Genomic DNA, 13,597 nt, shown 5'->3' with positions numbered 1-13,597 from the left:
AAAAAGAGTAGAGAGAGCAAGTGGAAGTAGAAGAAAGAGTAGATAAAGAAATAAAACAGGAAAGAGAGAGAGAGAGAGAGAGAGAGAGAGAGAGAGAGAGACTCGGAACACCAACAAACAATTCCAAATCGATTGATGGCACAAAGAAAAAGTGAAATTACTTTATATGACGCCATTACCAAAAAGCCTCGAGACCAAACCTTGTTTTGCATTTAAATTCCAACATTTGGAAATATGTAAATTGAAGACATTTCTCAAAAGACGATAAAAAAGTTATGGGGAAGTTTTTTTTTTATTTCTCGGTTTTCTAGTGAGAGGAGTTTTTTCATAACGTCTTTGAAGTATTGATTTAATAGATTTTTTTTTCAAACGATAAGTTCTGATAAAAGATTAAAAAAATTCTGGAAGGCTTTGAATTAGATTATAAACACACGTTTGTGAGTGTGTGTACATACTGCGGGGATGCCTTAACGTTGTACAAGGGTTTGTGTATCGTCATGATCAGCAAAGATATACCAGTCATGGCTACACATACTAGGTTGGTTTGTTGTGAGTGATCACACTAAGGTCTCCCTCCGCTACCAAAAAGCAGTGGCTAGGTGGTGATGAAAATGTCTAAATTCCAGACATTATTATGGACATGTCTGAGGCCTTTGTCCTTAAGAGGACTAGAAACAGACACACATACACACACCCACACACACACACACACACACATATATATATATATATATATATGCATACATATAAGTATTTTAATCAATATTTACACATAGATACCCATACACACACACACACACACACACACATATATATATATATATATATATACATAGGTATACGTATATGTGTATATAAATGTTATATGAAAATTATGTATACAGAGACATACATAGACACACATATATACATATATATATACATACATACATACATATATATATATATATATGTGTGTGTGTGTGTGTGTGATTATGTTTATGAATATATATATATATATATATATATAAATATATATATATATATATATATATACATATAAATGTATGAATATGCTATATATATATATTATATATATGTGTGTGTGTGTGTGAATATATGCGAATATATATATATATATATATATGTGCACAGTCGTATAAAAACATGCATACATACACATATGTATAAATACATATGTGGTAAATTCTTTAGTCCCCATGGACGTATACTATCTCTCCACCTCTGCTCTAATGTCCTTGATATCGTCCTTGCAAGGTTATAACACTGTAGTAAATCTGGCTGTCACTCTGAGGGATTTGAAATTACCCCAATGAATATGGTAATTTATAAATGACCTTGTCTAATCTCTCTCTCTCTCTCTCTCTCTCTCTCTCTCTCTCTCTCTCAATATACCATTGTTCTTTGTTCATCATCATTATCTTCTTCTAAAAAGCCATAATCTTTAGCTGCCTCGCATTAAAATAATTCACAGAGTTCTTAACGAAATCGTCTTTTTGATCTGCTGAATTTTTTGAGGCACCTCGTTTTTTTCTTCATCTTGAGGAGAGAGAGAGAGAGAGAGAGAGAGAGAGAGAGGATTGTCTCGCCAAGCTGTCTAGTTTTCTAGTCCTGTATTGGAATACCCACACGCGCCTGCACACAAACACATACACACATATATGCATCTTCATATATATATATATATATATATACATTTATATAAATGTGGGTATATATATATATATATATATATGCTGCCGTTTCTAGTTCACTACAGGACAAAGGCCTCAGACATGTCGATTCACATTCATATGCAGTACCGTAAATACAAACACACACGCACACACACACACGCACACACACACACACACATATATATATATATATATATATTTATATACTCTCTCTCTCTCTCTCTCTCTCTCTCTCTCTCTCTCTCTATATATATATATATATATATATTTATATATATATATATATATATATATGTACGTATACTTTATATATATACACATATATATGTATGTATATTTATTTACTATATATATACATATTTGATATATATACACATATATATGTATGTATATTTATTTACTATATATATACATATTTGATATATATACATATATATACATATATATATATATATATATATGCGTGTACATTGCTCACATTTATATACATATATACAGTATATATATTCACACACACAAGTAAATATATATATATATGTATATATATATATATATATATATACTGTGTATATATATATATATATATAGTTTCTCATTGTCTCATTGTATCTGTTACTAACGCCTGAATAATATCCAATTATATAATCAACCGATTGTATCAAATGAAGTGGCCATATCAAAGCTTTCAACGTCCTATTTAGGAATCAAATATTAAAGACCGTGTAAGAGAGAGAGAGAGAGAGAGAGAGGAGAGAGAGAGAGAGGATTATGCTTTATAACTAAAAAGTATTTTCACACCGATAAGAAATGACTTTATAAATCAGATGGAAATTAAGTGGTTATTTTGGTATGTCATTAAACATGAAATGCTTTTATTCTGCATTTTAAAGCATTTGTAAGTTTATAGTCGTGAAAACCCCTGTTTTTTTTAAATACTTTCAAAAAATATAATTTTTTATATAGTGTTTTTAATTAATTATATATTCGCTAGAATCCAGATAATAATATCCGAGAAAAATATTTATAATCCAAGATCGCGATCCAATTTTATTCACCAGCTCAGTCCGGACAGGGAGGCGCTCAGCCAATCAGTGGCCGCAGATATGATGATGTCACAGCCTTCCAGTAACATTGGACGATGTAAACAAACGTCCCGTTTCGTGCTCTTCAGACTCAAAAGTTTTTATGTGGTTTTGTGTGATGTGTCGGGTTGTTTCGTGTTAATTTGTTTGTGCAAAATCTCTATAAGTCTACATAGAAGCCTGAATTAAGAGGAATAACGCTATCCCTTCCAAGGTAAAGCTTAAATGCTCGATAATGTTTGGTCATCTTAGGAGTGTAGGCTACGATGCAGGAAGTGTTGATCTATGATAATATCTGTTCAATACCGTGTTGACATTGAGGTTGGTGGCAGGGATTGGATTAACAGATTCTTTAACCAATATAGCAAGATGTGATAATTCGGGGTTAACCAGGAATTAAAAAACAAAAGAGAAATGTCGAAAACCAACCGTTGTAGAAAGCTATTGTCAACGGACTTTAGAGTGCCGTAGTGAGCCAATGTAGGGAGTTAAAATTCAGGGAAAGAAGAAAAAAACACGAAAAAGCAAGTTATAGCATAAAGGAATCATAGTCAAACCAAAGAGATAAGAAATACATTACGGAAAAACGAAGAAAGTGAAGGAAAAATGAAGTTTTATCAGTCAGAAGTGCTTATTTTAAAACAAAACTTTCGTCAGTTAACTCACGCATTTAACAGCCAATAAAGTCAGTACTTATGTTCTTCGATTAGCCTCCGATGAAGTTGCCAGTTGTCCCCTTCAGTGGCCAGAGGAATTTGTACAAAAGTCAATGAAATGACTTTGGGATTTATATCATACTAACTCCCATGGAACAAGAGCAATTGAGGAACTGATGAGAGAGGCAGCGGATTCTCCAATGTATTCGAGAAAGAAAATAAGAAGAGGCCTATTGGTGAGTACTAACCTTCTTTCCTAGGTTAGATAGTTACAATGATTAGATGCTTAGGTAGAATAGGGTACAATGTTTTAGTTGTTTTTCATTATTTGTTGGTGATTTTTATTCTTTGGGATTTTGCAAACAGTTTTTCCAATTTAACTGTTGACCTTGTTTTTTTTTACGGGCTTCCAACGCAAGAGCCCGTGTCTTAAGTAAGGTAGGGCAATCGAAAACGAACGAACCTGTTGTTATTTGACTTTGTTGCTATTTCTTGACCCTGTATTCCAGGATTTTCCTGACCAAATGTTACAGCCTGTCTCGTTTCATCTACATAGATATATGATCATTCGGCGCCACTCATCATATCTTTTTTATTAATAGTGATAAACATATCTGTTCACTTATGCTTGTATATTGTTAATAGACTTTCATTACCGTAAATATTAATTTATAATCATCCCAATTTATAGATAATTTAATTATAGGTCATAAGGTGGATTAAATGGACAAAATCTATTTTGTTTACAAAATTAATATTAGCTTTTTTCGTTTAATGTAAGATATGAATATTTATTAATAACAATCACTATTAATTAACAGTGATGAATAATAATCGCTAGTAATTACTAGTAATAAATAATTCTCCAAATTAATCAATAGTTAATAACCTTTAATGGTGTTCTTATTTTGCCTTACATAACAACGGTCTTGCTAATCATAAGGCCTTAGGCCTATGCCAGTCACCAATAAAGAGGTTTATTTGTAGTATCACAGTACTAATAATATACAATGTTTTATTTCTAAAGGTTTGAAAACTTGAACGTTAATTTTTTTGGGTTATTAATTTTTAATAGTTTCGTCCCTTTTCTTTGCTGCTCTTTAAGGGATAAGCCGTTTGAATAGTTTGCCAGGCTCACTGGTCGCTCCTGGCAAGGCCTACCAATTATTAGTCCACCCCTAGGCCTATATAAATTGGTGTCCCTGTTTATTGGGAAATATAAATTCATGTGGGGCTGAGGATATAATTATATATTTCTGAGTGAAAATACTTATTAAGCATAATCATCTCTCTCTCTCTCTCTCTCTCTCTCTCTCTCTCTCTCTCTCATACACACACACACACACACACACACACGCACACACACGGTCTTTAGTATTTTATCCCCAAATAGGACGTTGAAAGCTTTGATATGGCCACTTCATTTGATATAATCGGTTTATTATATAATTGGATATTATTCTGGCGTTAGTAGCAGGTACAATGAGACAAGGGGAATATATATATATATATATATATAATGTGTGTATATATACATATATGTATATATATATATATATATAATGTGTGTGTATATATACATATATGTATATATATATATATATATATATAAATTATATGTATATATATATGTATATTTATGTACTTATATATATATATATATATATATGTATATTTATGTACTTATATATATATATATATATATATGTATATACATATATATAACACATGCATATAAATATATTCTCACTATATATAAGTATATATATATATATATATATATAAATGTAAGTAAATACAAGACAGTGACATACATAAACCCCTACATATACTTACTCATATGCATAATCTTTTATGTATATATATATATATATATATACATACATACGCAGACATTATATATATATATATATATATACATACGCAGAGATTATATATATATATATATATACATATACATATATATATGTATGTGTGTGTGTGTGTAGGGGAGTGTGTATCATAGATATTTTACTTGACAGTTATTTTTTGCGGATTTAGCTTTACTTTGTGGATGGATCACAAAAGACCTTATCTCGTTTCCTTTGATATTTCGCTCCTTAATTTTGATGAGATTTTTCAGTTCTTTTAATTTAGTTGGAATTTAAAAATTTCTTTTATTGCCGATTCAGAAGTAATTTTCATTTTAAACATATTCCATTAGTGAATAAACTTTGATAAATACAGTCTAGTATTATTTGAAATTTTTAAAAAGGTGAATAGGCCTATGCTTTTGCATATGTATATAAACATTTTGAGTGGGGATACCTTAAGGTGGTGAAAGAGTTTGTGTATCACCATGATCTGTAGAGCTGTGCTTAAATAGGGACACTGATACTAGGTTGGTTTGTTTAGAGCGATCAGACTAAAGTCTCCCACCATTACCAATTCGTTCTGGTCAGCATCATGATAAAAGCTGATCCAACCCCAGACTTGACTAGGGACATGTCTGAGGCCTTTGATCTGCAGTGGACCTGACACGACTGTATTTGTTGTTGTTGTTGTTGTTGTTGTAAATGCAGGTTAAAGTGATTTAAATTTCCTTAAGGAAAATATGTTAATGCTTTGTTTCATATTTGAAATAAACTTTAAAAAATTTTCATTCATATTTCGTATTTCTTGTTTTCATTAAAAAACCTATAATTTTTGTAGTCTGGAACAGGTTTCATAAGATCTCACTGAACCACCGACCGAAGCTTCGTGTCTGATTCCTTCTTCTTTTCTCTTGACACATTTTTAGTGTTTCAACGAAAGCGTCTTTTGCAAGTGGGAGTTTGTGGGACACAACGAGGACATTTCGCTCTTATTGGAAATGAAATTATTTCATTGTTGGAGAAATTCATTAAGATCTCAATGGATGTTTGATTGCCAAGGAAGGTTTAAAAAGTTTACATACATGTGTATATAATATATATATATATACAGTATATATATATATATATATATATGTGTGTGTGTGTGTGTGTATATATATATATATATATATGCAGAAGAACCACAGGGAAAATGAAAATACGAAATATACGCTTAAGTCCTGACTAGTTTCGTGATACTTCTTCAGAGGACTGATCAGTCCTCTGAAGAAGTATCACGAAACTAGTCAGGACTTAAGCGTATATTTCGTATTTTCATTTTCCCTGTGGTTCTTCTGCATCTGAGCATCACGTTTTCCTGTGATTTTTACGCGCATATATATATATATATATATATACATAATATATATATATATATATATATATCCTCACACGTATTCATGTCTGTATGCACATATGATTTTATGTACAAACACATACATATTTATTTATACGCATTAGTTATTGTATTTATAATCATTTTATGTAGGCCCACACATTTCAAACAAATAAAGCATTTAGAAATATTCCATTACTTATTCAAAACAAATGTCTCCAGTCAACGTACATTGTAAAACGTTGAGATTATTATTATTATTATTATTATTATTATTATTATTATTATTATTATTATTATTATTATTATCTTATTATTATTATCATTATCTTATTATTATTATTATTATTATTATTATTATTATTATTATTATTATTATTATTATTGTTATTATTATTATTAACAGCATTCAGTTAAGAAAGTTAGATAGGAAAGCAGAAAAAGACAACAAAGAAATAATGTAAAAAAAAAAAAAAGGCAAAAAACAATGGCAAATGCCTTGGTAGTTCCTACAGTTAGCCCTGCAATGTAATTAATGTTAATTTCACCAAGAGATATGAATGCCGTTAAATTTTCTGGTCTCGCTGGCTGTTTAAGTCAGTTTTCAAAGTACTTTTTTTTTTTAACATACGCAAAATGCGTAAAACATTATTTCGTCCTGCTCAGATTAAAGGTAATCTGTCTCCTTAGAATTTCATGTTTACATACTCGAATCGTGTGTATATTTTATATAGGTGTAAGTGTATATGTTTAATAAAAAATTACATATATACACACATTAGCCTAATATATATATATATATATATATGTGTGTGTGTGTGTGTGTATATATAAATATATATATATATATATATATATATGTATATATATAAATATTTATATGCATACATATATTTATATGTATACCTATCATAATATTGTTGATGTTTACTTTGTGCAATGAAAACCGAAGTAAATGATCATTGAGCAGCAAGAGAAGGTAATGATTGTGTAGTGTAGTTGCTGTAAACGAATCTTACTGGAAACCTTGTGAAATGTTCTACTAATTTCAATTGTTGCTCAACAAAACATTTTAGCTTCTTCCGTCTTCCAGTTATTAAGAAATCCTTCTTTCTGGTTCGACAAAGTAAATGTTTATATGTATGTGTGTTTATCAAGCACTTTTTCTTTTGTTGTAAAGAGCAACTGTGTAGTGAATTTGATATGTATATAGCCTCTGAAGACACACATACACACAAAATACTATGGTCATCTTGAGGCCTTCACCCAAGAAATTTGAATGGTTTGTGTTAAGGGCCGTTGTGACGGCCTGAACGATCCCCCGGTCTCAGAATTCTCCTTGACATTGAATAATGGTTCTTTTCCGCCATTAGCTCGCTTCGCTCGCATGAAAATAAAACATCAAGCTCGTATGTACTGGCAAGCGGTAATGTTGAGCTGCGCACGCTAAAATTACAGGAATATAAAACATCAACCTCGTATGCACTGGCAAACGGTAATATTCGCGCATGCGCAGATTATCAAGGAGAATTCTGAGACCGGGGGATCGTTCAGACCGTCACACCGGTCACACCAGCCGAACGTTGCTGGAGCGTTCTTTGAACGGTAGGGAGGTGGACCAAACCCTCGAAAATTTAATTTAACGTTTTTAAGTTCGGTCTTTATTAGGCTGCTGAACGTAGCAAATCCTCTCATATTTCCTGAGTTTTCTTACACCTCTATTATGGAAGTTACTAATTTATGTAATAAGGGTATTGGTATACGGTATTGTTATTGAGGACATTAACTCCGTACATGCCAATTCCCCATTAACTCGGTTCTTGTCAATTCCCAAGTTTCTAGTGGATGGAAGTTTTCACATAGATGGATTTCTATAATCAGGAGACAATTCTCTTCCCTTTATTTTGATGTTTTTCATAATGAATTATTATTCTTTGACTTCTGTTTCTTCTTGTTTAGTGGTCCTCTTCGTCTGCATATTTCGAAACTGTTTCACCATTTTGATTATAAGAAAAGTGTAATGGAAGATGTTTACAAATGGCTTTTAGGTATAGAAAGACATTTTTATCATGATTATAAATATGTTTAATTAAAGACATTCAGAAGGATAAAAAAGAGGAATAGAAAGAATGAAAATATGAAGAAAATTTCAGTTTCGTAATCTTTCCGTTTTCTCGTCTTCGTGGTCACTCCGTGCATTTTTCTTGCTTAGTGTCTGAGCGTGAGATGAACTGTTGGCGTTGCACCTGCTTAGAGGTACAGCCTGAGGGACTATTATTTACCTGAGGTGAGTAACGCTTTCAAGAGTCTACTCACTTCCCCCCCCCCCTCACCCCTAACCCCTAAGGAAAGAAAAATCAACATGCTTCAGGGTTATTTACTGCAGGGCACAAGGTTAAAGTAGTCTGGTCCCCCCCCTCTCTCTCTCTCTCTCTCTCTCTATCTCTCTCTCTCTCTCTCTCTCTCTCTCTCTCTCTCATCTTCCCTGGTCATCTACAGCAGCAACAAGACCCGGAACACATTGCTTTGTTTGTTGTGTTGGTTTAATACACAAGCAACTGTTCCTCTCTCATGTAGACAAACAGAATGCCCTTGTTGTTGTTGTTGTTTGCGAAATAGACGTGTCTTTCATCTGGGAATCAGCGATAGCAACTCTCTCTCTCTCTCTCTCTCTCTCTCTCTCTCTCCGGAATTTGTAAGTAGAGTAGATTAAGCTTAAGTCCGTATTATTAACTAGCTTTGAAAAGGGACTCTCTCTCTCTCTCTCTCTCTCTCTCTCTCTCTCTCTCCCTCCCTCTCTCTCTCTCTCTCTCTCTCTCTCCCTTTATTTATTTACTGACTACTCAGGGAATTGATTATTATTATTATTATTATTATTATTATTATTATTATTGTTATTATTATTATTATTATTATTATTACTTGCTAAGCTAAAATCCATGTTGGACAAGCAGGATGCTATAAAGCCAGGGGCTCCAACAGGGAAAGTAGCCAAGCGAGGAAAGGAAAAAAGGAAAATAGAATATTTCAGGAAGGGTAACCATATTAAACTAAATATATCATATATAAACTATAAAAACTTCAACTAAACAAATGGAAGAGAATTACGATAGAATAGTGTGCCCAAGTGTACCTTCAAGAAAGAGCACTCTATCCCAAGATAGTGGAAGATCATGGTAAAGAGGTTATGGCACTACCCAAAACTAGAGAACAATGCTATGATTTGGAGTGTACATCTCTCAGAATAGCTGCTTACCATAGCTAAAGAGTCTCTTCTACCCTTACCAAAAGTAAAGTGGCCACTGAACAATTACAGTGCAGTAGTTAACCCCTTGTGCAAAGAAGAACTGTTTGGTAATCTGTGTTGTCAGGTGTATGAGGACAGGGGAGAATATGTAAAGAATAGGCCAGGCTATTGAGTGTGTGTGTGTAGGCAAATTGGAAAATGAACCGTAACCAGAGAGAAGGATCCAATGTAGTACTGTCTGTCCGTCAAAAGCCCCCTTAATTCTCTAGCGGTAGTATCTCAATGGATGGCTGGTGCCCTGGTCAACCTACTGCCTAATAAGGTTAAGGAAACCTATTTGCAATACAAATACTGTTCGTAGCCTCTCTCTCTCTCTCTCTCTCTCTCTCTCTCTCTCTCTTGGTTACTGGACCAGGTAGTGAAGGATTAATTATCCACTTCCCTACTGCTTTCTGGATAAGTTTATTGGATAAATTTCTGGTGGCCAATGACTCCCAACTGCTTCGAGGATTTCCAACCGCTGGCGCTCCGAGGATTCCTTCGAAGACTGATGACATTCATTCTCGTCTTCCTTTTCTGCTTTCGTTTTTGTAGTGTCATTAGACGCACCTCGTCTGCAGCAATTTTCATTTGCATAAATTTATCCTAATCATTTGACATTTGCATCTCTTATTATCCATTACGAATTCGAATGCATTACGGGGAACGTATGACATGATGGGTAGTGAGTTAGTAAGTGTGTGTATGTGTGTGCGTGTCTGTACTTGCGATGTAAAAATGTCTAATATTAATTTTGGTCTTAAGAAAATTATAAAAAAATATATCGCGGAATATGTGTCACTGTCATCGCATGTTTTCGTGTGTTTGATTTAAAAACAAATAATCACTTTGTTTGTTGTGGAAATTGTACGTTTTTTTTCATGTACAGATAACGAGGCTCAAACGTTTTGATCCAATCCGTGAAAAATGCAAAATGATGTTTAACGTTTGCAGCAATTGTTGGATAAGTTAAATTGATATAAGGAAGTTAATCAGCTATGGGAGATTCGTCAAATGTTAGTTGAAATTACTCTTAAGTATTATAATCTATCATCAAACTATAGGTTTAAAGGCCACTCCTGAATGGCAGAGGCAGGGACAGTGACATTACCGTATCAAACAGGACAATGACATAGAGACTGGCCATATATACATATGAACAGCGCCTAAGCACCCTCTCCACCCAAACTAGGACCAAGGAGGGCCAGGCAATGGCTGCTGATGACTCCGCAGATAGACTTATAGGCTCTTCCTAACCCCCCCCCCCCCATCCTTAGCTCACATGGACGGTGAGGTTGCATCAACCAAAGGAGCTAACGAGGTTGAGTGGGACTGGAACCTCAGTCAGGGACGTTACCACATGGGCCGCCAAAACCCATTTACCTTACGATTATTCGTAAGATCTGGTAATTTCATCTCTCGTGTCGTAATAAATTTCTCACCTTTGTATCTGTCTATCGTATTCTTGTGTCTTGAGGTGAGATCGAGAGACGAATGATGTGGATGACGCACGCATTTTCACTCTCAAGAACTCTTGATGTATCCATGAAATCTGTTCAATTAATGTAGAATATCATAATGGTGAAAATTCTACTACTTTTCAAGTCTTAAACTGTGTGTGTATTGATACAAGGTAGTTATGTATAGGTTAGACTTCAAAAGTTCAAACTTACAGCAAATATCTGGATGTTGAGCAAGCTGAGATAAGTCTCTTTTTAGAATTTTTGTTATGAAATATCTGTTTTAATGTTATTACTGTTCTTAAAATATTTTATTTTAATTGTTCATTATTTATCATATCATCTATTTATTTCCTTACATTTCTTTCCTCACTGGGCTATTTTTCCCCTGTTAGAGCCCTTGGACGTATAGCATCCTGCTTTTCCAACTAGTGTTGTAACTTCGCTAGTGATAAAAGATAATAGTGATAATAATGATGACGATGATGATGATAGCTGCTTAAAAAAACAAACTCGTTTGCTTACACCAAAGAATTAGGGAAGTTTAAGTCTGGCATAAGTTTTTCTATTGAGCATAAAACTGCTTTAGAAAGTTTATAAAATGAAAGATTTAGAGAAGTTTAAGTCTGGCATCAGTTTTTTCTATTATGGGATTGCCTTTTGGAGAGAGAGAGAGAGAGAGAGAGAGAGAGGAGAGAGAGAGAGAGAGAGAGGAGGGCGTATCAACTGCCAGTCTTATATCAATCTCTGGAATGTTTTATGTTTTTAATGTTGTTTCCATGGAACGTTTTATCCCCTCGAAGGCCAGCAAAGGGGACATTAAAGGAGGGTTATATATTTGGCTTCACAAGGTCATGAAAGGAACAAAGAAAATGAATTGGGTTTTCGTATTAGTAAAATTCTTGCTGGTAACAGGAAAATGTCATTACACAACATCTATAATGTTTATAACTCTTCTAAAAGGCTAAAATCAATGGCTACAGCACCACATGTACAGCCTCTACAACCTTAGCAACGCTTCCAGAAGGCTGATTATCAAACTAAAACAGATGTATACAGCTGATGATCATTCAAACTTATAAACATCCCATGTAAAGGAAGAATAGAAAACCTTTTAGAAAAATATCAAGGTCTTATAAGATTTTCTGTGAGCAATCTATTCAGAAGAAGTGTTTTAATTCTTTCATTCTATCTTGTTTCGAGTATTGTTCGCCTGTCTGATTTTCAGCTGCTGATTCTCATCTTAATTTCTCCACGGCGTCAGATTTCAGAAAAACGTCAAAAATCTGACATTTCTTCTAACCTGTTTGTTCCTCTTTTCGATTTTCGCCAACAACTGACATTTCCCTGAATTAGTTTTTCTTAAAGGAACAATTTGTGATATGTTGCTATTGTTGTTGTTTTATCATCATCATCATCATCATCATCATCTCCTCCTTCGCTTATTGACGCAAAGGGCATCAGATAGATTTCGTCATTCGTCTCTATCTTGACCTTTTAAATTGATACTTCTTCATTCATCATCTCCTATTTCACTTTTCATAGCCCAGTGCCTTGTGAAGCCTAGCCAAACATTTAGTTGTTTTTATAAGGGTATTTTTATGTCGGTTTGGTAATAGTTAAACTCTGTTGTGGTCGATTTTCAAAGGATCCTACTTTTTAATTATTTTTATAGATTATATATATATATATAATATAGTATATATGTACATGTGTGTACGTATATATGTTTATAAGTGTGTCATATGGAAATCATGTATGCACAAATATATGAGGTTAATATATATTAGATTATATATTATATAGTATATTATATGCACACATTCATACATACATATATATATGTATGTATATGTCTGTGTGTATGTTTATTATTCATTCAAAATTTATACGTATTTGAATGAATATACTGTATATATTACTTATGTATTGTATTATAATATATTATATATACTGTATATATATATATATATATAAAATATATATATATATACTATATATACTGTATATATATATATATATATATATACTGTAGTATATATATATATATATATATTATATGTATACCTTGTACAATATATATGTATATATATGCATATATACGTATTCATATACAATATGTTTATACATTTATATGTATAGTATATATATATATATATATTATATTTAATCATATAAATGTCCGGATATATATGAGTGTGTGAAAAAT

The sequence above is a fragment of the Palaemon carinicauda genome, chromosome 29, assembly GCF_036898095.1.
Source record: "Palaemon carinicauda isolate YSFRI2023 chromosome 29, ASM3689809v2, whole genome shotgun sequence".
Lineage (NCBI taxonomy): Eukaryota > Metazoa > Arthropoda > Malacostraca > Decapoda > Palaemonidae > Palaemon > Palaemon carinicauda.
The sequence above is the reverse complement of the archived record's forward strand: the minus strand, read 5'-3'. Positions refer to the sequence as shown.